The 26,256-nt window shown below is 43.7% G+C and overlaps 1 long non-coding RNA gene across 1 annotated transcript; it reads left to right on the forward strand.

Annotated features, from left to right (window-relative positions):
- Window positions 1-7,214: 7,214 nt before the first annotated feature.
- LOC148431393 (uncharacterized) lies at window positions 7,215-22,517 on the forward strand. Its single transcript, XR_015877181.1, has 3 exons — window positions 7,215-7,345; window positions 17,783-17,875; window positions 22,198-22,517. It is a non-coding gene; the product is annotated as an uncharacterized LOC148431393 (long non-coding RNA).
- Window positions 22,518-26,256: the final 3,739 nt, after the last annotated feature.

Consider the following 26,256-nt stretch of genomic DNA (forward strand, 5'->3'; position numbering starts at 1 on the left):
ATAGTCAGAGGAATAATAGTATAAGGACACTTACAGGTCATTATTAGTAGCTGAGAGCTGTATTGTGTATATGTCCCATAGTCAGAGGAATAATAGTATAAGGGCACTTACAGGTCATTATTAGTAGCTGAGAGCTGTATTGTGTATATGTCCCATAGTCAGAGGAATAATAGTATAAGGACACTTACAGGTCATTATTAGTAGCTGAGAGCTGTATTGTGTATATGTCCCATAGTCAGAGGAATAATAATATAAGGACACTTACAGGTCATTATTAGTAGCTGAGAGCTGTATTGTGTATATGTCCCATAGTCAGAGGAATAATAGTATAAGGGCACTTACAGGTCATTATTAGTAGCTGAGAGCTGTAGTGTGTATATGACCCATAGTCAGAGGAATAATAGTATAAGGACACTTACAGGTCATTATTAGTAGCTGAGAGCTGTATTGTGTATATGACCCATAGTCAGAGGAATAATAATATAAGGACACTTACAGGTCATTATTAGTAGCTGAGAGCTGTATTGTGTATATGTCCCATAGTCAGAGGAATAATAATATAAGGGCACTTACAGGTCATTATTAGTAGCTGAGAGCTGTAGTGTGTATATGTCCCATAGTCAGAGGAATAATAGTATAAGGACACTTACAGGTCATTATTAGTAGCTGAGAGCTGTATTGTGTATATGTCCCATAGTCAGAGGAATAATAATATAAGGGCACTTACAGGTCATTATTAGTAGCTGAGAGCTGTATTGTGTATATGTCCCATAGTCAGAGGAATAATAGTATAAGGGCACTTACAGGTCATTATTAGTAGCTGAGAGCTGTATTGTGTATATGTCCCATAGTCAGAGGAATAATAGTATAAGGACACTTACAGGTCATTATTAGTAGCTGAGAGCTGTATTGTGTATATGACCCATAGTCAGAGGAATAATAGTATAAGGACACTTACAGGTCATTATTAGTAGCTGAGAGCTGTAGTGTGTATATGTCCCATAGTCAGAGGAATAATAGTATAAGGGCACTTACAGGTCATTATTAGTAGCTGAGAGCTGTAGTGTGTATATGTCCCATAGTCAGAGGAATAATAGTATAAGGACACTTACAGGTCATTATTAGTAGCTGAGAGCTGTAGTGTGTATATGTCCCATAGTCAGAGGAATAATAGTATAAGGGCACTTACAGGTCATTATTAGTAGCTGAGAGCTGTAGTGTGTATATGTCCCATAGTCAGAGGAATAATAGTATAAGGACACTTACAGGTCATTATTAGTAGCTGAGAGCTGTATTGTGTATATGACCCATAGTCAGAGGAATAATAGTATAAGGACACTTACAGGTCATTATTAGTAGCTGAGAGCTGTATTGTGTATATGTCCCATAGTCAGAGGAATAATAGTATAAGGGCACTTACAGGTCATTATTAGTAGCTGAGAGCTGTATTGTGTATATGTCCCATAGTCAGAGGAATAATAGTATAAGGGCACTTACAGGTCATTATTAGTAGCTGAGAGCTGTATTGTGTATATGTCCCATAGTCAGAGGAATAATAGTATAAGGACACTTACAGGTCATTATTAGTAGCTGAGAGCTGTATTGTGTATATGACCCATAGTCAGAGGAATAATAATATAAGGACACTTACAGGTCATTATTAGTAGCTGAGAGCTGTATTGTGTATATGTCCCATAGTCAGAGGAATAATAGTATAAGGACACTTACAGGTCATTATTAGTAGCTGAGAGCTGTATTGTGTATATGACCCATAGTCAGAGGAATAATAGTATAAGGACACTTACAGGTCATTATTAGTAGCTGAGAGCTGTATTGTGTATATGACCCATAGTCAGAGGAATAATAGTATAAGGGCACTTACAGGTCATTATTAGTAGGTGAGAGCTGTATTGTGTATATGTCCCATAGTCAGAGGAATAATAGTATAAGGACACTTACAGGTCATAATTAATAGCTGAGAGCTGTATTGTGTATATGTCCCATAGTCAGAGGAATAATAGTATAAGGACACTTACAGGTCATTTTTAGTAGCTGAGAGCTGTATTGTGTATATGACCCATAGTCAGAGGAATAATAGTATAAGGGCACTTACAGGTCATTATTAGTAGCTGAGAGCTGTATTGTGTATATGTCCCATAGTCAGAGGAATAATAATATAAGGACACTTACAGGTCATTATTAGTAGCTGAGAGCTGTATTGTGTATATGACCCATAGTCAGAGGAATAATAGTATAAGGGCACTTACAGGTCATTATTAGTAGCTGAGAGCTGTATTGTGTATATGTCCCATAGTCAGAGGAATAATAGTATAAGGACACTTACAGGTCATTATTAGTAGCTGAGAGCTGTATTGTGTATATGTCCCATAGTCAGAGGAATAATAGTATAAGGGCACTTACAGGTCATTATTAGTAGCTGAGAGCTGTATTGTGTATATGTCCCATAGTCAGAGGAATAATAGTATAAGGACACTTACAGGTCATTATTAGTAGCTGAGAGCTGTAGTGTGTATATGTCCCATAGTCAGAGGAATAATAATATAAGGACACTTACAGGTCATTATTAGTAGCTGAGAGCTGTATTGTGTATATGTCCCATAGTCAGAGGAATAATAGTATAAGGACACTTACAGGTCATTATTAGTAGCTGAGAGCTGTATTGTGTATATGACCCATAGTCAGAGGAATAATAGTATAAGGACACTTACAGGTCATTATTAGTAGCTGAGAGCTGTATTGTGTATATGACCCATAGTCAGAGGAATAATAGTATAAGGGCACTTACAGGTCATTATTAGTAGGTGAGAGCTGTATTGTGTATATGTCCCATAGTCAGAGGAATAATAGTATAAGGACACTTACAGGTCATAATTAATAGCTGAGAGCTGTATTGTGTATATGTCCCATAGTCAGAGGAATAATAATATAAGGACACTTACAGGTCATTATTAGTAGCTGAGAGCTGTATTGTGTATATGTCCCATAGTCAGAGGAATAATAGTATAAGGACACTTACAGGTCATTATTAGTAGCTGAGAGCTGTATTGTGTATATGTCCCATAGTCAGAGGAATAATAGTATAAGGACACTTACAGGTCATTATTAGTAGCTGAGAGCTGTATTGTGTATATGTCCCATAGTCAGAGGAATAATAGTATAAGGACACTTACAGGTCATTTTTAGTAGCTGAGAGCTGTATTGTGTATATGTCCCATAGTCAGAGGAATAATAGTATAAGGACACTTACAGGTCATTATTAGTAGCTGAGAGCTGTATTGTGTATATGTCCCATAGTCAGAGGAATAATAGTATAAGGGCACTTACAGGTCATTATTAGTAGCTGAGAGCTGTAGTGTGTATATGTCCCATAGTCAGAGGAATAATAGTATAAGGACACTTACAGGTCATTATTAGTAGCTGAGAGCTGTATTGTGTATATGTCCCATAGTCAGAGGAATAATAGTATAAGGGCACTTACAGGTCATTATTAGTAGCTGAGAGCTGTATTGTGTATATGTCCCATAGTCAGAGGAATAATAGTATAAGGACACTTACAGGTCATTATTAGTAGGTGAGAGCTGTATTGTGTATATGTCCCATAGTCAGAGGAATAATAGTATAAGGACACTTACAGGTCATTATTAGTAGCTGAGAGCTGTAGTGTGTATATGTCCCATAGTCAGAGGAATAATAGTATAAGGACACTTACAGGTCATTATTAGTAGCTGAGAGCTGTATTGTGTATATGTCCCATAGTCAGAGGAATAATAGTATAAGGGCACTTACAGGTCATTATTAGTAGCTGAGAGCTGTATTGTGTATATGTCCCATAGTCAGAGGAATAATAGTATAAGGACACTTACAGGTCATTATTAGTAGCTGAGAGCTGTATTGTGTATATGTCCCATAGTCAGAGGAATAATAGTATAAGGACACTTACAGGTCATTATTAGTAGCTGAGAGCTGTATTGTGTATATGTCCCATAGTCAGAGGAATAATAGTATAAGGACACTTACAGGTCATTATTAGTAGCTGAGAGCTGTATTGTGTATATGTCCCATAGTCAGAGGAATAATAGTATAAGGACACTTACAGGTCATTATTAGTAGCTGAGAGCTGTATTGTGTATATGTCCCATAGTCAGAGGAATAATAGTATAAGGGCACTTACAGGTCATTATTAGTAGCTGAGAGCTGTATTGTGTATATGTCCCATAGTCAGAGGAATAATAGTATAAGGGCACTTACAGGTCATTATTAGTAGCTGAGAGCTGTAGTGTGTATATGTCCCATAGTCAGAGGAATAATAGTATAAGGACACTTACAGGTCATTATTAGTAGCTGAGAGCTGTAGTGTGTATATGACCCATAGTCAGAGGAATAATAGTATAAGGACACTTACAGGTCATTATTAGTAGCTGAGAGCTGTATTGTGTATATGTCCCATAGTCAGAGGAATAATAGTATAAGGGCACTTACAGGTCATTATTAGTAGCTGAGAGCTGTAGTGTGTATATGTCCCATAGTCAGAGGAATAATAGTATAAGGACACTTACAGGTCATTATTAGTAGCTGAGAGCTGTATTGTGTATATGTCCCATAGTCAGAGGAATAATAGTATAAGGGCACTTACAGGTCATTATTAGTAGCTGAGAGCTGTATTGTGTATATGTCCCATAGTCAGAGGAATAATAATATAAGGGCACTTACAGGTCATTATTAGTAGCTGAGAGCTGTATTGTGTATATGTCCCATAGTCAGAGGAATAATAGTATAAGGACACTTACAGGTCATTATTAGTAGCTGAGAGCTGTATTGTGTATATGTCCCATAGTCAGAGGAATAATAGTATAAGGGCACTTACAGGTCATTATTAGTAGCTGAGAGCTGTATTGTGTATATGTCCCATAGTCAGAGGAATAATAGTATAAGGGCACTTACAGGTCATTATTAGTAGCTGAGAGCTGTATTGTGTATATGTCCCATAGTCAGAGGAATAATAGTATAAGGACACTTACAGGTCATTATTAGTAGCTGAGAGCTGTATTGTGTATATGTCCCATAGTCCGAGGAATAATAGTATAAGGACACTTACAGGTCATTATTAGTAGCTGAGAGCTGTAGTGTGTATATGTCCCATAGTCAGAGGAATAATAGTATAAGGACACTTACAGGTCATTATTAGTAGCTGAGAGCTGTATTGTGTATATGTCCCATAGTCAGAGGAATAATAGTATAAGGGCACTTACAGGTCATTATTAGTAGCTGAGAGCTGTATTGTGTATATGTCCCATAGTCAGAGGAATAATAGTATAAGGGCACTTACAGGTCATTATTAGTAGCTGAGAGATGTATTGTGTATATGTCCCATAGTCAGAGGAATAATAATATAAGGACACTTACAGGTCATTATTAGTAGCTGAGAGCTGTATTGTGTATATGACCCATAGTCAGAGGAATAATAGTATAAGGACACTTACAGGTCATTATTAGTAGGTGAGAGCTGTATTGTGTATATGTCCCATAGTCAGAGGAATAATAGTATAAGGACACTTACAGGTCATTATTAGTAGCTGAGAGCTGTATTGTGTATATGACCCATAGTCAGAGGAATAATAGTATAAGGGCACTTACAGGTCATTATTAGTAGCTGAGAGCTGTATTGTGTATATGACCCATAGTCAGAGGAATAATAGTATAAGGACACTTACAGGTCATTATTAGTAGCTGAGAGATGTATTGTGTATATGTCCCATAGTCAGAGGAATAATAGTATAAGGACACTTACAGGTCATTATTAGTAGCTGAGAGCTGTATTGTGTATATGTCCCATAGTCAGAGGAATAATAGTATAAGGACACTTACAGGTCATTATTAGTAGCTGAGAGCTGTATTGTGTATATGTCCCATAGTCAGCGGAATAATAATATAAGGGCACTTACAGGTCATTATTAGTAGCTGAGAGCTGTAGTGTGTATATGTCACATAGTCAGAGGAATAATAGTATAAGGGCACTTACAGGTCATTATTAGTAGCTGAGAGCTGTATTGTGTATATGTCCCATAGTCAGAGGAATAATAGTATAAGGACACTTACAGGTCATTATTAGTAGCTGAGAGCTGTAGTGTGTATATGACCCATAGTCAGAGGAATAATAGTATAAGGACACTTACAGGTCATTATTAGTAGCTGAGAGCTGTATTGTGTATATGTCCCATAGTCAGAGGAATAATAGTATAAGGACACTTACAGGTCATTATTAGTAGCTGAGAGCTGTATTGTGTATATGTCCCATAGTCAGAGGAATAATAGTATGACACTTACAGGTCATTATTAGTAGCTGAGAGCTGTATTGTGTATATGTCCCATAGTCAGAGGAATAATAGTATAAGGACACTTACAGGTCATTATTAGTAGCTGAGAGCTGTATTGTGTATATGTCCCATAGTCAGAGGAATAATAGTATAAGGACACTTACAGGTCATTATTAGTAGCTGAGAGCTGTAGTGTGTATATGACCCATAGTCAGAGGAATAATAGTATAAGGACACTTACAGGTCATTATTAGTAGCTGAGAGCTGTATTGTGTATATGTCCCATAGTCAGAGGAATAATAGTATAAGGGCACTTACAGGTCATTATTAGTAGCTGAGAGATGTATTGAGTATGCAGTAATGCAGTGTAATTGCAGACTGATATGATAAAACACAAGAAGAACTTTGTTAGTTCCGAGATATTGTATAAGTCTTATATATTGCCCTGTAATTGGGATAATGTTTAGCTAGATACAGAAAATGACACCTGCTGCTGCCGCCACACTGATACGTCTTCTGTGATAGTCGTCATGACTTGGTGATATAGTATTACAAGCTCCAAGACAGCAGAGAGAGGTAAATGTACAGAGATAGTGGGATCTCCTTACGTCACCTCTCACGTCCTGCCATTACACTGTATATAAGTATATTCCCTAAAGCGCTTACTAATACTGACCCGAACGTTCTTAATGAGGGACGGGTTCCCTCTGACTATTAAGCCTCTCACAACGTATTGTATCAAGCGCGAACGACCAGAGATAGTGAATAGGGCACTTGTGCACGACGCTAGTAGGATGCTTTGTAGTTGGGTAAGACCTGTTTCTTCCTCATTGTGTTTCTGCTCAGTCCTCTCATCATCCCTATCTCCTGTGCAGGACACCACGCTGGCTCTCTGGTTCCCCTCCATGTTCCTATCTGCTGTGGAGGCCGCACTGTCTATCCGTTGTTGTATTGTGGCGTTTATACTGCGAGGGATTGGTCCATGTGGGGAGACTTACCTGAGACAAAAGGTATGTACTGATTTGGAGCTAACCCGAGTGCCTCCAGCTGTGTGGAGATCTGTAGTGTTCTCAGAGACCAGCTATCAATTACAGCATCTGACTTGGGGCTTTATAGTCTGTATGAGTTCAAGTACACCAACCAGCATTGCTCTGATCTATAGGCTGGTGTTGATAGTGTACTCTGGGAGACCATCTATCAGTGCTCTGATCGATAGGCTGGTGTTTGTAGTGTACTCTGGGAGACCATCTATCAGTGCTCTGATCTAAAATTGGTGCTGGAGGCTGTAGAATTCTCATAGAGACCAGCTAACAATGGTCTGATCTAGGCTGGGGGTCGGAGTTGGTAATATAATGGGGGAGGCCAGGTAGCAATGCTCTGATCTAGGCTGGGGGTCGGAGTTGGTAATATAATGGGGGAGGCCAGGTAACAATGCTCTGATCTAGGCTGGGGGTCGGAGTTGGTAATATAATGGGGGAGGCCAGCTAACAATGGTCTGACCTAGGCTGGGGATCGGAGTTGGTAATATAATGGGGGAGGCCAGCTAACAATGCTCTGATCTAGGCTGGGGATCGGAGTTGGTAATATAATGAGGGAGGCCAGCTAACAATGCTCTGATCTAGGCTGGGGATCGGAGTTGGTAATATAATGGGGGAGGCCAGGTAACAATGGTTTGATCTATGCTGGGGGTCGGAGTTGGTAATATAATGGGGGAGGCCAGGTAACAATGGTGTGATCTAGGCTGGGGGTCGGAGTTGGTAATATAATGGGGGAGGCCAGGTAACAATGGTGTGATCTAGGCTGGGGATCGGAGTTTGTAATCTAATGGGGGAGGCCAGGTAACAATGCTCTGATCTAGGCTGGGGATCGGAGTTGGTAATATAATGAGGGAGGCCAGCTAACAATGCTCTGATCTAGGCTGGGGATCGGAGTTGGTAATATAATGGGGGAGGCCAGGTAACAATGGTTTGATCTAGGCTGGGGGTCGGAGTTGGTAATATAATGGGGGAGGCCAGGTAACAATGGTGTGATCTAGGCTGGGGGTCGGAGTTGGTAATATAATGGGGGAGGCCAGGTAACAATGGTGTGATCTAGGCTGGGGATCGGAGTTTGTAATCTAATGGGGGAGGCCAGGTAACAATGCTCTGATCTAGGCTGGGGATCGGAGCTGGTAATATAATGGGGGAGGCCAGGTAACAATGGTGTGATCTAGGCTGGGGATCGGAGCTGGTAATCTAAAGGGGGAGGCCAGGTAACAATGGTGTGATCTAGGCTGGCGATCGGAGTTGGTAATATAATGGGGGAGGCCAGGTAACAATGCTCTGATCTAGGCTGGGGGTCGGAGTTGGTAATATAATGGGGGAGGCCAGGTAACAATGCTCTGATCTAGGCTGGGGGTCGGAGTTGGTAATATAATGGGGGAGGCCAGCTAACAATGCTCTGATCTAGACTGGGGGTCGGAGTTGGTAATATAATGGGGGAGGCCAGGTAACAAAGGTCTGATCTAGGCTGGGGGTCGGAGTTGGTAATATAATGGGGGAGGCCAGGTAACAATGGTCTGATCTAGGCTTGGGGTCGGAGTTGGTAATATAATGGGGGAGGCCAGGTAACAATGGTCTGATCTAGGCTGGGGGTCGGAGTTGGTAATATAATGGGGGAGGCCAGGTAACAATGCTCTGATCTAGGCTGGGGGTCGGAGTTGGTAATATAATGGGGGAGGCCAGGTAACAATGCTCTGATCTAGGCTGGGGATCAGAGTTGGTAATATAATGGGGGAGGCCAGGTAACAATGGTCTGATCTAGGCTGGGGGTCGGAGTTGGTTCAATGTCCTCTTTCCAGACCTCTGGAGGTGGGTTGTGCGCAGTGGTAGAGCTACAAGGGGTGTAAGCTCTATGGGTCTGTTATCTAGCAATGTCTTGCAGAGGCCTCTTCCCAGCATTAGTTCTGAGCACGTGCAGGGAATCCCCAGCGGAGCCCACACTATGACAATGGGAATATCTCCAGTGCTGGAGGACGGTATAGCAACAACCTGTGTTATTACCCTTTAGAATGTAAGCTCTCACGAGCAAGGCCCTCTAACCTCATGTGCTTCTCCTTCCCTAACTCATAGTATCCTCTTACCTTCACTCCCCACAAGGGCACCTAACAACCTGCTGCTTAACTGTTCTATCCTATCTGAGTGCTATGATCACTAATCCAGCAATGTGTATATACCGTGTCCTTGTCCTGCATTGTATTGTACTGTATATACCACGTCCTTGTCCTGCATTGTATTGTACTGTATATGCTGTGTCCTGCATTGTATTGTACTGTATATACCGCGTCCGTGTCCTGCATTGTATTGTACTGTATATACCGTGTCCTGCATTGTATTGTACTGTATATACCGCGTCCGTGTCCTGCATTGTATTGTACTGTATATACCGTGTCTTGTATTGTACTGTATATACCGCGTACTTGTCCTGCATTGTATTGTACTGTATATACCGTGTCCTGCATTGTATTGTACTGTATAGTCAGGTGCATAAATATTGGTACATTGACAGAATTATCATATTTTGGCCACTATTCACCACCACAATGGCTTTGAAATGAAACAAACAAGATGTGATTTACCTGCACTCTTTCAGATTTAATTTGAGGGTAATTACATCCAAATCAGGTGAACGGTGTAGGAATTACACAGGATGGTATGCCAGTACTCAGATCATGTGTAAGGGTGTAGGTGAGAAGGATTATGTGCCAGTACTCAGATCATGTGTAAGGGTGTAGGTGAGAAGGATGATACGCCAGTACCCAGATCATGTGTAAGGGTGTAGGTGAGAAGGATGATACGCCAGTACTCATTTCATGTGTAAGGGTGTAGGTGAGAAGGATGATACGCCAGTACCCAGATCATGTGTAAGGGTGAGAAGGATTATGTGCCAGTACTCAGATCATGTGTAAGGGTGTAGATGAGAAGGATGATATGTCAGTACTCAGATCATGTGTAAGGGTGTAGGTGAGAAGGATGATATGCCAGTACTCCGATCATGTGTAAGGGTGTAGGTGAGAAGGATGATATGCCAGTACTCCGATCATGTGTAAGGGTGTAGGTGAGAAGGATGATATGCCAGTACTCCGATCATGTGTAAGGGTGTAGATGAGAAGGATGATATGCCAGTGCTCAGATCATGTGTAGTTGAGAAGGATGATACGTCAGTACCCAGATTATGTGTAAGGGTGTAGGTGAGAAGGATGATATGTCAGTACTGAGATCATGTGTAAGGGTGTAGGTGAGAAGGATGATATGCCAGTACTCCGATCATGTGTAAGGGTGTAGGTGAGAAGGATGATATGCCAGTACTCCGATCATATGTAAGGGTGTAGAGAGAAGGATGATATGCCAGTACTCAGATCATGTGTAAGGGTGTAGGTGAGAAGGATGATATGCCAGTACTCAGATAATGTGTAGGTGAGAAGGATGATATGCCAGTACTCATGTGTAGGTGAGATGGATGATATGCCAGTACCCAGATCATGTGTAAGGGTGTAGGTGAGAAGGATGATATGCCAGTGCTCAGATCATGTGTAGTTGAGAAGGATGATACGTCAGTACTGAGATCATGTGTAAGGGTGTAGGTGAGAAGGATGATATGTCAGTACTCAGATCATGTGTAAGGGTGTAGGTGAGAAGGATGATATGTCAGTACCCAGATCATGTGTAAGGGTGTAGGTGAGAAGGATGAAATGCCAGTACTCGGATCATGTGTGTTCTGTGCGGCAGGCCTGTCTGAGCAGGATGTTATACAGGATGGGTTGTGTAGCCTCTGTTGCAAGCAGCTACCTGTTCAAGCCAGTACATCTAGAGGTCCAGCGCTAGAACCACCCAGCTGGTATCAGGTTTTGTCGCACTAGGTGGACAAAGTCACAGAAGTGCGGGCTCCGGCTGTGGTATTTCCCCTTGCTGTGGGGTATTCAGAGCAGTTGCATCCTTCCATGTATATGCCCCCCCATGAATTCCTTTTGGATTAATTCTACTACTATCTCTAGTCAGAGTATGGCCTCATCTATAGCTCCTCAGCAGCCAGATAGACAGGTGGCGGCACAGCAGGGGTATATTAGAGGTTCCTATCAGTTGCCTCATGACGACCCGGACTCCTTTTCAGATTCTGACTCTGTTCTGGGTCTTACTCAGTAGAAGACCATCTGTCTCCTTTGGATGTCCCCTCTCTGGTGAGAGTGGTTAGAGCTGTCCTCAGTATAGAGGAAGAGGAGGCCCCGCTGACAGCCAAGGCTCCAGTCTTTAGACGTCATAAGATGGCTAAGGATTATTTTCCTCAGTCTGGGCAACTGACGGATCTCCTGTCTGAGGCATGGAGTACTCCTGGGAAGCATTTTCATGTTACAAGGAATATAACCTATCGGTACCCATTTGCACTTGGCGAGTGTAACAAATGGGAAGTTCCCCCAACGATAGACGCTTATGTCACGAGGTTGATTAGGAGCGCTACGTTACCCATTCCTGCATCATCCTCTTTAAAAGATGTTACAGATAATGAAAACATTGATTTCAAATTATTGTCAAGTTTTTTTTATCAGGAGCTATTACCAGACCAGCTATGGCTGTAGCCTGGGTAGCGAAAGCTATGGAAGAATGGACGACATCTCTGGAAAGTACTATGCCTGAGGCTACCAGAGAAACAGCAGTTTTTTTCTCTATCAAATGCGAGAAGCAGCTGTGTATATGGGGAAGTGGTCATTGACACAGTATTTTGGCTTCTAGGGTCTCTGCGACTTTGGTTGCAGCTCGAAGATCCCTTTGGCTAAAAACCTGGTTGGCGGATGCAGGGTCCAAGAAGGCTCTTGAATCTCTGCCTTTTGCGGGGAAGGTACTGTGTGAACCAGAGCTGTATGACATAATGACTTCTCTGGCAACACCGAAGTTGGCTGAATTGCCATCTATGACTACCCCTATATTTATGCAGTCGGCCGCTCGGTCCTTTCGCCCACAGAGTAGGCAAAGGCAGTCTTCCTCTAGACCAGTGGTTCCCAAACTGTGTGCCTTGGCACCCTGGGGTGCCTCGGGACACTTCCAGCGGTGCCTTAGGTTGGTGTTCCAGCACCAAATCAAATTCTTTATGGTTAATCTAATGTAAATTTGTGGACAAACAGAAGCACAAACCTGTCCCCCTCCTCATAACTAAACCTAAGGATGACAGGTGAGCACAATTTACTTCACTTTACTACTTCACTACATTTTTTTCTGAATTTCTCAATAACAAACCTTTGGCTTAGGAGGTGCCGTGAAAACAATGCTGATACTCTAGGGCGCTGTGATTCAAAAAAGTTTGGGAACAACAATGCTGATACTCTAGGGCGCTGTGATTCAAAAAAGTTTGGGAACCACTGCTCTAGACAGTCAGGCCCGCAGGACACGTCAGCCCAAGAAATCTTGGTCAAGCAATGTCCTGCCTCCAAGCCAGATAGTAAGTTTACTGTCGGATGGGACGGGCCTCCCCCTGGGGGGTCTCAGGGTTGGAGGCCGACTTTTACACTTCTCCCAGGCCTGGTATCAGACCACTAATGGATGCCTGGGTTCAAGAGCTGGTCTCTCATGGTTATTCCATCACGTTCCTGAGGCATCCTCCTCAGAGGTTCGTGGGTACAACACTTCCTTCAGGCCCGGTCAGGGCTTTGACCTACCAGGAGTCTACTGGGGCCTTCCTGAAGTCAGGGGTCATAGTCCCCGTTCCTGTGATGCAACAGGGAAAGGATTATTATTCAAATGTATTTTTGGTTCAAAAACCAAATGGGTTTCATTCCAAACAGGTTCATCCATTTGCCAAAATTCCATATGGAAACCCTACGGTCCGTTATGCTGGTGATGGAGCCTGGGGATTTTATGGTCTCCCTGGACATACAGGATGAATATCTGCATGTTCCGATAGCACGATCCCTCCAAAGTTTTTTGAGATTGGCGGTAGATCAGCAACATTACCAATTTCAGGCTGTACCCTTCGGGCTAGCCACAGCCCCTCGGATATTTACCAAGATAATGGCAGTAGTCATGACGACTCGTCTCGGACGACAAGGAGCCAGGATACTGCCATATTTGGATGACCTCCTGATATTCGCACAATCTCAGGAGATGTTACAATGTCATCTCCAGATGACCATTGTTTGCTTACAAGAGCACGGCTGGATAATCTATTAGAAAAAAGTTTTCTTTCTCCAAGTTAGTAGATGGTGCACTTAGGGGTGCTGCTGGATTCTCTGGGACAGAAGATTCTTCTACCAGTGGATAAGTTTGTGGCACTATAGTCTTGTGTGCACAGTCTTCTCTGCAAGCAAAGAGTGTCGGTACACTTGGCAATGCAGGTGCTGGGCTCCATGGTATTCACATTCAACATGGTGGCTTATACCCAGTTCCACTCGAGGTCCCTGCAGAATTGGATTCTGACTCATTGGAATGGTCAGTATCATCGATTAAAGTCTCAGATGATCCACACGTCGCCAGAGGTTCGGCTCTCCCTTGCTTGGTGGCTGGAGACGACTCCTTTTAAATATGGGTCCCGGATTGCGTATTACTCACTGCAGATGCAAGCATGCGAGGATGGGGAGCAGTGACAGGCCATCACATCTTTCAGGGAAGGTGGACGGTTCAGGAAATTCTCCTACTAATAGTAGCTTCAGGCTATGCACAGAGCGTTCAAACTGATGCAGAACCTCCTACAAGGCAGGCCGGTCCAGCTTCAGTCCGACAACACGACAGCAGTGCCCTACCTCAATCACCAAAGAGTCACACGTAGTCTGGCAGCCATGAAGGAAGTGGCGAAATTTCTGCTGTGGGCAGAATGCCATCTTCCAGCAATCTCTGCAATATTTATCCTAGAGGTTCTCAACTGGGAAGCTGACTTCCTAAGTTGCCAGGACATACACGTTGGAGAATGGGCTCTTCATCCGGAGGTCTTTCAACTCCTGGTGGACAAGTGGGGAGTTCCGTACGTAGACCTCATGGCACAATCACAAAGTTCCCAGGTACGGGTCTTGATTGAGGGATCCTCTTAACCGCCTTTGTGGACACTCTGGCGATTAGGTGGGACTTTAGGTTGGCATACCTGTTTCCTCCAATCTCTCTCCTCCCAAAAGGTTGTCAGAAAGTTTAAGCAGGAAGGTGGCAGGATAAAACTAATAACCCCTGCCTGACCCAGGAGGCATTGGTTCTCTGATCTGATGTCTATCCATAGACAGTCCACTTCCACTGCCTCTATGGCCGGATCTGCTAGTGCAGGTCCCTGCCTATAACAGGAATTACCTCGACTGGCTTTGTTATGGCTGTTGAATCTGCAGTCCTCAAGGCTAAGGGTTTTTCGGCCTCTGTGATACAGATGATGCTGAAGGCAATGAAGCCTGCTTACGCCCGCATCCATCTCAGAATACGGCATAAATTTTTTCATTTGTGGTCTCACAGAAAATATGACCCTAAGATTTTCAAGGTCGCAAGAGTACTGGCTTTTCTTCAGGCGGGATTAGACTTAGGTCTTCGCCTGGCTACCTTGAGAGTCCAGGTTTCTGCATTGCCAATTTTGTTCCAATACAGAATTGCCCCTCTGCCGGATGTTAGAACATTCTTGCAGGGGGTTCTCCGGCTGCAACCTCCATTTGTCCCTCCAGTGGCACCGTGGGATTTCAGGGCATTGCAGACTGCCCCCTTTGGATACAGTGGACTTTAGATGGTTGATAGCGAAGGTACTTTTTCTCCTCGTTATTGCCTCGGCTCGTAGTTTCTGACTTGGCAGCACTGTCATGTCATTCTCCATATTTGATTTTTCATCAAAATAGAGCTGTCCTCCGTACTAAGGCGGGTTACCTTCCAAAGGTGGTTTCCCGTTTTCATATAAATGAGGAAATTGTAGTCCCTGCCTTTGTCTTTACACCTGTCCACAGGTGAAGCTTCCCTGGATGTGGTTTGAACCCTTCGTATTTCCAGCTCCATCAGGAAATCCGACTCGCTCTTTGTGTTTTTATGAGTTTCACAAACGAGGCTGGCCAGCAAACAAGCAGACTTTGGCTCACTGGCTGTGTACGACTATTTCTCAAGTCTATACACAAGCTGGTCTCCCTGTCCCAAACACGGTGACAGCACATTCCACTCGGTCTGTGGGACCATCATGGGCTGCTAGACATGGCGCTTCGGCTGAACAGCTGTGCAAGGCGGCCACTTGGAATTCCGTTAATAATTTTATCAAATTCTGTGCATTTGGTACTTTTGCCTCCCAGGATGCTTCCTTTGGGCGGCGGATTCTCCTCTGCGTAGGAGCGCCCCTACCCTTAAAGGGAACTGCTCTAGGACGTCCCCAAGGTAGATCCTATGGACCCTGAAGAAAATAAGAGTTCTGGTATAACATATACCTTTTGTTAACTTTCGAGGTCCACAGGGGCACCCTCCTTGACGCACCTGGCCTCAGTTGGGATCTGTTCTTTGGCCTTTTTGTATCACTGATTCCCTCTTATGTTGAATGATTCTTGTGTGCGATGTACTTTCTTCTCCATCTCTTGCCGTTAGGCTCGTTTACAAACTGCCTGGGGGCGGGGTATATAGGGAGGTGGAACAATGCATGCTGGGAGTTGCAAAGCTAGAAGCTGTTTGGTGCAATGGATTGTTTCCACTACATACCCCAAGGCAGACCCCTGGGACCCTTTGGACCTCGAAGAAAGTGTTATCTAAGGTATGTTCTACCATAACTCTGATTATTTAATTTATACCTGGCCACTCTTATTTGGTCATCCCTACTTTATATTATAGGCCACTGTGTGAGTAGAAGGTTGGTCATTATATTTGTTGAACAGAACACTATATAGCTCCTGTTAGGGGAGTAAGGGAGAGTGATCACAGAACACTGTATAGCTCCTGTTAGGATAGTAGGGGAGAAGTCTGGTCACAGAACACTGTATAGCTCCTGTTAGGGGAGTAAGGGAGAGTCTGGTCACAGAACACGGTTGGCTCTTGTTAGGGGAGTAAGGGTGAGTCTGGTCACAGAACACTGTATAGCTCCTGTTAGGGGAGTAAGGGAGAGTGGTCACAGAACACAGTATAGCTCCTGTTAGGGGAGTAAGGGAGAGTCTGGTCACAGAACACAGTATAGCTCCTGTTAGGGGAGTAAGGGAGAGTCTGGTCACAGAACACGGTATGGCTCCTGTTCGGGGAGTAAGGGAGAGTCTGGTCACAGAACACTGTATAGCTCCTGTTAAGGGAGTAAGGGAGAGTGGTCACAGAACACGGTATAGCTCCTGTTAGTGAGAGTGGTCACAGAACACTGTATAGCTCCTGTTAGGGGAGTAAGGGAGAGTCTGGTCACAGAACACTGTATAGCTCCTGTTAGGGGAGTAAGGGAGAGTCTGGTCACAGAACACGGTATAGCTCCTGTTGGGGGAGTAAGGGAGAGTCTGGTCACAGAACACGGTATAGCTCCTGTTGGGGGAGTAAGGGAGAGTCTGGTCACAGAACACGGTATAGCTCCTGTTGGGGGAGTAAGGGAGAGTCTGGTCACAGAACACGGTATAGCTCCTGTTGGGGGAGTAAGGGAGAGTCTGGTCACAGAACACGGTATAGCTCCTGTTGGGGGAGTAAGGGAGAGTGGTCACAGAACTCGGTTGGCTCCTGTTAGGGGAGTAAGGGAGAGTCTGTTCACAGGACACGGTATAGCTCCTGTTAGGGGAATAAGGGAGAGTCTGATCACAGAACACAGTATAGCTCCTGTTAGGGGAGTAAGGGAGAGTGGTCACAGAACGCGGTTGGCTCCTGTTAGGGGAGTAAGGGAGAGTCTGGTCACAGAACACGGTATAGCTCCTGTTAGGGGAATAAGGGAGAGTCTGGTCACAGAACACAGTATAGCTCCTGTTAGGGGAGTAAGGGAGAGTCTGGTCACAGAACACAGTATAGCTCCTGTTAGGGGAGTAAGGGAGAGTCTGGTCACAGAACACGGTATAGCTCCTGTTAGGGGAGTAAGGGAGAGTCTGGTTACAGAACACGGTATAGCTCCTGTTAGGGGAGTAAGAGAGAGTCTCATCACAGACACATTTTGTCAAATAATAAGCAAGGTTGTTGCAATATCCTCCTCTAGCGCCAAAGATATTACTCTTTTCCTGCTATCCTATGGGGTTGGATGGGAAGCCTGCTCTCTTCTTTGGCTGCAGGAGTCAGGGTATCCTATTGGGTGCTGCCAAGTCTTCCCCTATACCCTACACCAGAGGTTCCCAAACGCGGTCCTCAAGGCTCCTCAACAGTTCAGGTTTTAAATATCCCCGTGGTTGAGCACAGGTGGTTAAAATCAAATTGACTGAGGTACTATTTAAGTCACCTGTGGTCAAGCATGGGATATCCTTAAAACCTGGACTGTTAGGGTGTTTTGAGGACTGAGTTTGGAAACCTCTGCCCTTGTACTAATTCTATATTTTTTTTCAGCTACAGGAAGATGAGGCTGAAAAGGAGAGGCTGGAGGACGTTGTGAGACCAGAAACACATCAACTGATAGCCCAGGCATAAACCACACTGGAAGTGAGTCTTTGGCTATCTAATGATTGCAACAAAATGGTTTCCTCCTCTGCCACGTACAGCCGTGATCACCCACCCCCTGTACAGCGTCCTCCTCTGCCACGTACAGCCGTGATCACCCACCCCCTGTACAGCGTCCTCCTCTGCCACGTACAGCCGTGATAACCCAGCCCCTGTACAGTGTCGTCCTCCTGTGCCACGTACAGCCGTGATTACCCACCCCCTGTACAGCGTCCTCCTCCTGTGCCACGTACAGCCATGATAACCCACCCCCTGTACAGCGTCCTCCTTCTCTGCCACGTACAGCCGTGATCACCCACCCCCTGTACAGCGTCATCCTCCTGTGCCACGTACAGCCGTGATCACCCACCCCCTGTACAGAGTCGTCCTCCTGTGCCACGTACAGCAGTGATCACCCACCCCCTGTACAGCGTCCTCCTTCTCTGCCACGTACAGCCGTGATCACCCACCCCCTGTACAGCGTCATCCTCCTGTGCCACGTACAGCCGTGATCACCCACCCCCTGTACAGAGTCGTCCTCCTGTGCCACGTACAGCCGTGATCACCCACCCCCTGTACAGCGTCCTCCTTCTCTGCCACGTACAGCCGTGATCACCCACCCCCTGTACAGAGTCGTCCTCCTGTGCCACGTACAGCAGTGATCACCCACCCCCTGTACAGCGTCCTCCTTCTCTGCCACGTACAGCCGTGATCACCCACCCCCTGTACAGCGTCATCCTCCTGTGCCACGTACAGCCGTGATCACCCACCCCCTGTACAGAGTCGTCCTCCTGTGCCACGTACAGCCGTGATCACCCACCCCCTGTACAGCGTCCTCCTTCTCTGCCACGTACAGCCGTGATCACCCACCCCCTGTACAGCGTCGTCCTTCTCTGCCACGTACAGCCGTGATCACCCACCCCCTGTACAGCGTCATCCTCCTGTGCCACGTACAGCCGTGATCACCCACCCCCTGTACAGCGTCGTCCTCCTGTGCCACGTACAGCAGTGATCACCCACCCTCTGTACAGCGTCGTCCTCCTGTGCCACGTACAGCCGTGATCACCCACCCCCTGTACAGCGTCGTCCTCCTGTGCCACGTACAGCCGTGATCACCCACCCCCTGTACAGCGTCGTCCTCCTGTGCCACATACAGCTGTGATCACCCACCCTCTGTACAGCGTCCTCCTCCTGTGCCACGTACAGCCGTGATCACCCACCCCCTGTACAGCGTCGTCCTCCTGTGCCACATACAGCTGTGATCACCCACCCTCTGTACAGCGTCCTCCTCCTGTGCCACATACAGCCATTGCAGGAGAAACATGGGCAGCATGTGATATTTTACAGTTGATGCTCCCTTTACATGTATGGGTCTTACTGACCAGTCCTGACTATCCAGGGCACCGAGAAGTGGGGTAATTACAGAGTATTCTGGTCCTGGTCTGTTTGGTTTGCATAATCCCTATAGTAATATGTGGTGGGTTAGGTTGGGTGCTGTCCTGGCCTCTATAGTAATATGTGGTGGTTAGGTTGGGTGCTTCCCTGGCCTCTATAGTAATATCTGGTGGGTTAGGTTGAGTGCTGAGCCTCTATAGTAATATGTGGTGGGTTAGGTTGGATGCTGAGGCCTCTATAGTAATATGAGGTGGGTTGGGTTGGATGCTGAGGCCTCTATAGTAATGAGGTGTGTTAGGTTGGGTGCTGAGGCCTCTATAGTAATATGTGGTGGGTTAGGTTGGGTGCTGAGGCCTCTATAGTAATATGTGGTGGGTTAGGTTGGATGCTGAGGCATCTATAGTAATATGTGGTGGGTTAGGTTGGGTGCTGTCCTGGCCTCTATAGTAATATGTGGTGGGTTAGGTTGGGTGCTGTGTCCTCTATAGTAATATGTGGTAGGTTAGGTTGGGTGCTGAGGCCTCTATAATATGTGGTGGATTAGGTTGGGTGCTGAGGCCTCTATAGTAATATTTGGTAGGTTAGGTTGGGTGCTGTCCTGGCCTCTATAGTAATATGTGGTGGGTGAGGTTGGATGCTGAGGCCTCTATAGGAATATGTGGTGGGTGAGGTTGGGTGCTGAGGCCTCTATAGTAGTATGTGGTGGGTTAGGTTGGGTGCTGTCCTGGCCTCTATAGTAATATGTAGTGGGTTAGGTTGGGTGCTGTCCTGGCCTCTATAGTAATATGTAGTGGGTTAGGTTGGGTGCTGCCCTGGCCTCTATAGTAATATGTGGTGGGTTAGGTTGGGTGCTGTGTCCTCTATAGTAATATGTGGTGGGTTAGGTTTGGTGCTGAGGCCTCTATAGTAATATGAGGTGGGTTAGGTTGGATGCTGAGGCCTCTATAGTAATATGAGGTGGGTTAGGTTGGATGCTGAGGCCTCCTATAGTAATGTGAGGTTGGGTGCTGAGGCCTCTATAGTAATGAGGTGGGTTAGGTTGGGTGCTGAGGCCTCTATAGTAATATGAGGTGGGTTAGGTTGGGTGCTGAGGCCTCTTTAGTAATATGAGGTGGGTTAGGTTGGGTGATGAGGCCTCTATAGTAATATGTGGTGGGTTAGGTTGGATGCTGAGGCATCTATAGTAATATGTGGTGGGTTAGGTTGGGTGCTGTCCTGGCCTCTATAGTAATATGTGGTGGGTTAGGTTGGGTGCTGTGTCCTCTATAGTAATATGTGGTAGGTTAGGTTGGGTGCTGAGGCCTCTATAATATGTGGTGGATTAGGTTGGGTGCTGAGGCCTCTATAGTAATATTTGGTAGGTTAGGTTGGGTGCTGTCCTGGCCTCTATAGTAATATGTGGTGGGTGAGGTTGGATGCTGAGGCCTCTATAGTAATATGTGGTGGGTTAGGTTGGGTGCTGTCCTGGCCTCTATAGTAATATGTAGTGGGTTAGGTTGGGTGCTGTCCTGGCCTCTATAGTAATATGTAGTGGGTTAGGTTGGGTGCTGTGTCCTCTATAGTAATATGAGGTGGGTTAGGTTGGATGCTGAGGCCTCTATAGTAATATGAGGTGGGTTAGGTTGGATGCTGAGGCCTCTATAGTAATATGAGGTGGGTTAGGTTGGATGCTGAGGCCTCCTATAGTAATGTGAGGTTGGGTGCTGAGGCCTCTATAGTAATGAGGTGGGTTAGGTTGGGTGCTGAGGCCTCTATAGTAATATGAGGTGGGTTAGGTTGGGTGCTGAGGCCTCTTTAGTAATATGAGGTAGGTTAGGTTGGGTGATGAGGCCTCTATAGTAATATGTAGTGGGTTAGGTTGGGTGCTGCCCTGGCCTCTATAGTAATATGTGGTGGGTCAGGTTGGGTGCTGTGTCCTCTATAGTAATATGTGGTAGGTTAGGTTGGGTGCTGTCCTGGCCTCTATAGTAATATGTGGTGGGTTAGGTTTGGTGCTGAGGCCTCTATAGTAATATGAGGTGGGTTAGGTTGGATGCTGAGGCCTGTATAGTAATATGAGGTGGGTTAGGTTGGATGCTGAGGCCTCCTATAGTAATGTGAGGTTGGGTGCTGAGGCCTCTATAGTAATGAGGTGGGTTAGGTTGGCTGCTGAGGCCTCTATAGTAATATGTGGTGGGTGAGGTTGGATGCTGAGGCCTCTATAGTAATGAGGTGGGTTAGGTTGGCTGCTGAGGCCTCTATAGTAATATGTGGTGGGTGAGGTTGGATGCTGAGGCCTCTATAGTAATATGTGGTGGGTTAGGTTGGGTGCTGAGGCCTCTATAGTAATATGTGGTGGGTTAGGTTGGGTGCTGAGGCCTCTATAGTAATATAAGGTGGGTTAGGTTGGGTGCTGAGGCCTCTATACTAATATAAGGTGGGTTAGGTTGGGTGCTGAGGCATCTATAGTAATATGTGGTGGGTTAGGTTGGGTGCTGTCCTGGCCTCTATAGTAATGTGGTGGGTGAGGTTGGATGCTGAGGCCTCTATAGTAATATGTGGTGGGTGAGGTTGGGTGCTGAGGCCTCTATAGTAGTATGTGGTGGGTTAGGTTGGGTGCTGCCCTGGCCTCTATAGTAATATGTAGTGGGTTAGGTTGGGTGCTGCCCTGGCCTCTATAGTAATATGTGGTGGGTCAGGTTGGGTGCTGTGTCCTCTATAGTAATATGTGGTAGGTTAGGTTGGGTGCTGTCCTGGCCTCTATAGTAATATGTGGTGGGTTAGGTTGGGTGCTGAGGCATCTATAGTAATATGTGGTGGGTTAGGTTGGGTGCTGAGGCCTCTATAGTAATATAAGGTGGGTTAGGTTGGGTGCTGAGGCCTCTATAGTAATATGTGGTGAGTTACGGAGACTGATTTATATATTAATGATGATGAAATGTCTTTTGCAGTTGCTAGGAGACGTGGTGACGTATAAATGCTGGATTGGACTGTTCTTGTGGAGAGAATTACTCTGGAATTGTGGTTCCCATGCTCTGCTGCCTCCCGTGTTCTCCCTCTCTCGGAGCCGCACATGTGCAGAGGGGCTCAGTGGTTTATCAGCGCTGTTTCCTATGTCTTATGTGAAGTTTTTTAATTTAAGTTTGTTTTTTTATGGGTTTTATATTGAATAAACGCATGTAATGTAACTTATCATCTGAAGCTGCTGATCTGATGTGAGATTGTACCGATTTCTGAAATTCAATAAATTTCTCTGATATTTTGTGAATAAGGCATAAACCTTCTGCACCTACTCCCAGAGGTATTGTCAGAGCAGTTCTCTCTGCGGTATTCCTGGCATCACACACACGTATGCACTGGGGGGGACTTAATTGGCCGCAGGATATACTCAGTTCTTGCGCAGTACGATAAATTATCTCCCATCTATTCAATTCGCCTTTCCTCTTCAGGGTCCATAGGGATCCACAGGGATACTATGGGGTGTAGGTGGTTGGAGCCAACTGGGCACCAAACAGTCAAAGCTTTAGCTCCAAGGATGCCCAGGTCCTCCACTTATACCCCGCCCTCATCCAAAGGCAGCTCGGTTTGAATTTGGTGCTGGCAGTAGCCGGTTGCACCTGTAGTCGGGGGGGACTGCATTAGGCAGCCCCATGCTTTATTGTTGTTATTTCTTAGGTTTTTTTTTTTTTTGAGCGAGCAGCACCTGCTCCAACTACCTCCGCCAGTGGCGCAACATCGCTGAGCGGTCCAGTGGTTACGGCGGGCGCCAGCGTGGCGCAGCTTGCTGTTCCACTGGAGATATATGAATTATATGAAGAAAGAGAAAAGTATTGTCTCTTTGTTGGCGCACATAAGAAGAAAGAGAAATAATGTATAAAAATTTACTTTTATTGCATTAATATTTAAAATTCACATAATCTTTAGAGTGAAATATAAGAAAAAAATAATTGTTAAAACAAAAATATGTTTTAAATATCGTTATTTTGTATTAAACCATTAACAATACTTATATCTTTGTCTTATTCTATATTCAATTGACCTTTTAATTGAATTTACAGTATTGGTGCGTTAAATAGTAATCATTAACCAAGTAATATTAATGTATTAATTTATTAAATAGTGCACCAAATGGTATGATTGTTATATTCCAACATGAGTACATTACGTGTGCCTTAATATATATCCAATCTCCAATAATGTATTATCATCTATTGGATATAGTCTGTAATAATTTCATAAGCTGTTTATCCAAATAGTGGAATTAATTTGGTGATTGATACAAATATCTTAGTGTCCTTTATAGGAGGATTATTGTCTACCCTGGACTATTGTCACATGGGATCATGTGTCCAGTATCCAATATATAGACGACATCCCGCCATTAGGATGGAATATGGTGAAATCACTACTTATTCCATTCAACATGTATAGGGAATGTGAGGGGTTAATTGATGTTTTATATTACCATATAAACAACACCCACTAATAAATATTACACATTGGTGTCAATACATAATTTGGTTCTTAAATGATTTTATTTATACATCCCCCATTCACTTATTCATATTGCAGATCAACAGTTTTTTATTGGGAATGCAATAATGGTTTATATAGATTACAGCACCCTCTATTGGTTACTCTGCCTTATATTAATGCAGCACTATGAAATATTTGTATATATAAGTTTGTTGCAGCACCCCCTGTTGGATAATTCACATTATATTGGTACAGCACCATACACTAATTAGCACATTTACCACAGCACCACCTATTGGATACTTTTGTATTATTAACTAAAGTTTATGTATAATTATTGTTACAACGCCCCTCATTAGATGTATCTGTTGTACGTATGAAATGGTTTTCTCTAGAACATCTTGCTCCCACTATGTAAGTTTATACATTCAGGGTATTATTTGCCATTCTTAATTAGTTATCAGGTGGGATGCAATTAATACATCAATCTTTATAGAGCAATCAGAGTTCTATAAGGCTTATGCATACAGTTATTATTATTGCAGCGCCCCCTATTGGGTATATCTTCTGCACATGTAAGTTATACTGACGTATCCTGCTCCCATTATACTGGTTTTATATACTCAGGCTATCGTTTTGCTATACCAGTCAATTTTTAGCAAGATTTATGCAGAGTTATTCTTACAGCGCCCCCTATTGGGTGTATCCATAACATGAGGCATAATAGAGCTATAGTTCTATAGCGCCTATGCACACAGTTGTTATTATTGCAGCGCCTCCTACTGGGTATATCTTCTGCACCTAAAAGTTATTATACTGGTTTTATATACTTAGGCCATCAGTTTGCCATTCCAGTCAATTTTTAGCAAGATTTGTGCAGAGTTATTCTTACAGCGCCCCCTATTGGGTGTATCTGTTGCGCATGTAAAATAATATTCTCTAGCACATCCTGCTCCCAATATGTTAGTTTATATATTCAGGCTAATATTTTGCTGTTCTTAATCCATTATTAAATGGGATGCACATAGTGTATCAATCGTTTCAGCTCACAAAATGAAACACAAGAGAGCAATGAAAGTTCTATAAGGCTTTTGCAAATGGTTATTATTATTGCAGCGCCCTCTATTGGGTGTATATTCTGCAAATGTAAATTTCACTAACATATCCTGCTCCCATTGTACTGGGTTATATGCTCAGGCTATCTTTTTCCCAATCCAGTCAATTTTAAGTAGGATGTAGGTGCTATAATAATATAATTAGGTCATGACAGAGTATGAGAGAGCAGTAAAGACCGCTCACGCCGACGTACGTTTCACAACTAAAGGTTTTCTCAAGGCAACCCGATTGTGCCTTTTCCGTATGGCTTTATAGGGAAATCAGGACCAATTGAGACAAGTTTTTATCATGTGAGCCGCCAGACCAATCACAAGCTGTTTAACATTTTGCTGATCACATCGGTTAGCGAGCCAATCAATACTGGCTTAATTCCTGTCCATCGTGTAATACCAGTGTCATAATCATGGCGCTCGTAACCTATTCTTTCTAAAACGCATTAACGTCTCCTATACACGTGGGGCACCGGACCAATCAGCAACCGGCTTCACCCGTCCAATCGGGGCATATCAGCGTCATCAGCCAGCACATCGGACTAGTCACAGTCATCTTTGATTAAAGTGATACGATCTTGTTGCTAAGGACTCATAGCGTCATTCTGGTCCATTGCTTAGCAACCAAGATCACACATTTCAATGGCAAGGTCAATTTTTTGTCTATAATGTCTCTCTGGTCTATTACTTCTGAACAAAGATCAGTATATATTATTGATGTGAATGGACAAATAAATATTTACTGCATATTAATAATCTCAAACTTAATTCATTCCTTTTTATAAATTGTTAATCGATTATAACCCAGTATAAATATATTAATAATAAATGTTATTATTCTCATAATCAATAATTATTTTTAATTATATTCAGTAGCTTGTGTATAATAATTGATTCATAATTTAATACAATTTCGTTACTCATATCCATATATATTATCCAAATCTATTATTAATTAGTGTTCCTATTAATGTTCCTGTAAACAATTAATTTCTGTAACAAAATAAAAATTATTAACTCATCAATTGTATAACAATCAGTGAACTAATTGGTGAAATTAGGATAAGTATATATGTGTGATAAAAATGATATAAAATAAATGTGATGAAATTAAAAACAAAATAAATGTGATAAAGTCTATGTAAGGTGAGTATAGTGATATGTGAAAATATTGAAATGTGTATATATTAAATTTGGTCCACAGCAAATTAAAACATATATATGAATATAAAAGTGCAAAAAAAGAGAAATATCATTTCAACTAAAATAAGTGTTTTTGTGAAAATAAAATTAATGTCTATGTGTTAAATAAAGTGTCAGTGTAATGTGAATATGATAACGTGTGTGTGTTAAGATTTAGTCCACAGCAAATTACTGATAATACTAGTATAGTAATATCCAAGTGTAAGGAAGAATTGCATCAATACA

Source organism: Taudactylus pleione, unplaced genomic scaffold (assembly GCF_031769625.1).
Source record: "Taudactylus pleione unplaced genomic scaffold, aTauple2 ptg002299l, whole genome shotgun sequence".
Classification (NCBI taxonomy): Eukaryota; Metazoa; Chordata; class Amphibia; order Anura; family Myobatrachidae; genus Taudactylus; species Taudactylus pleione.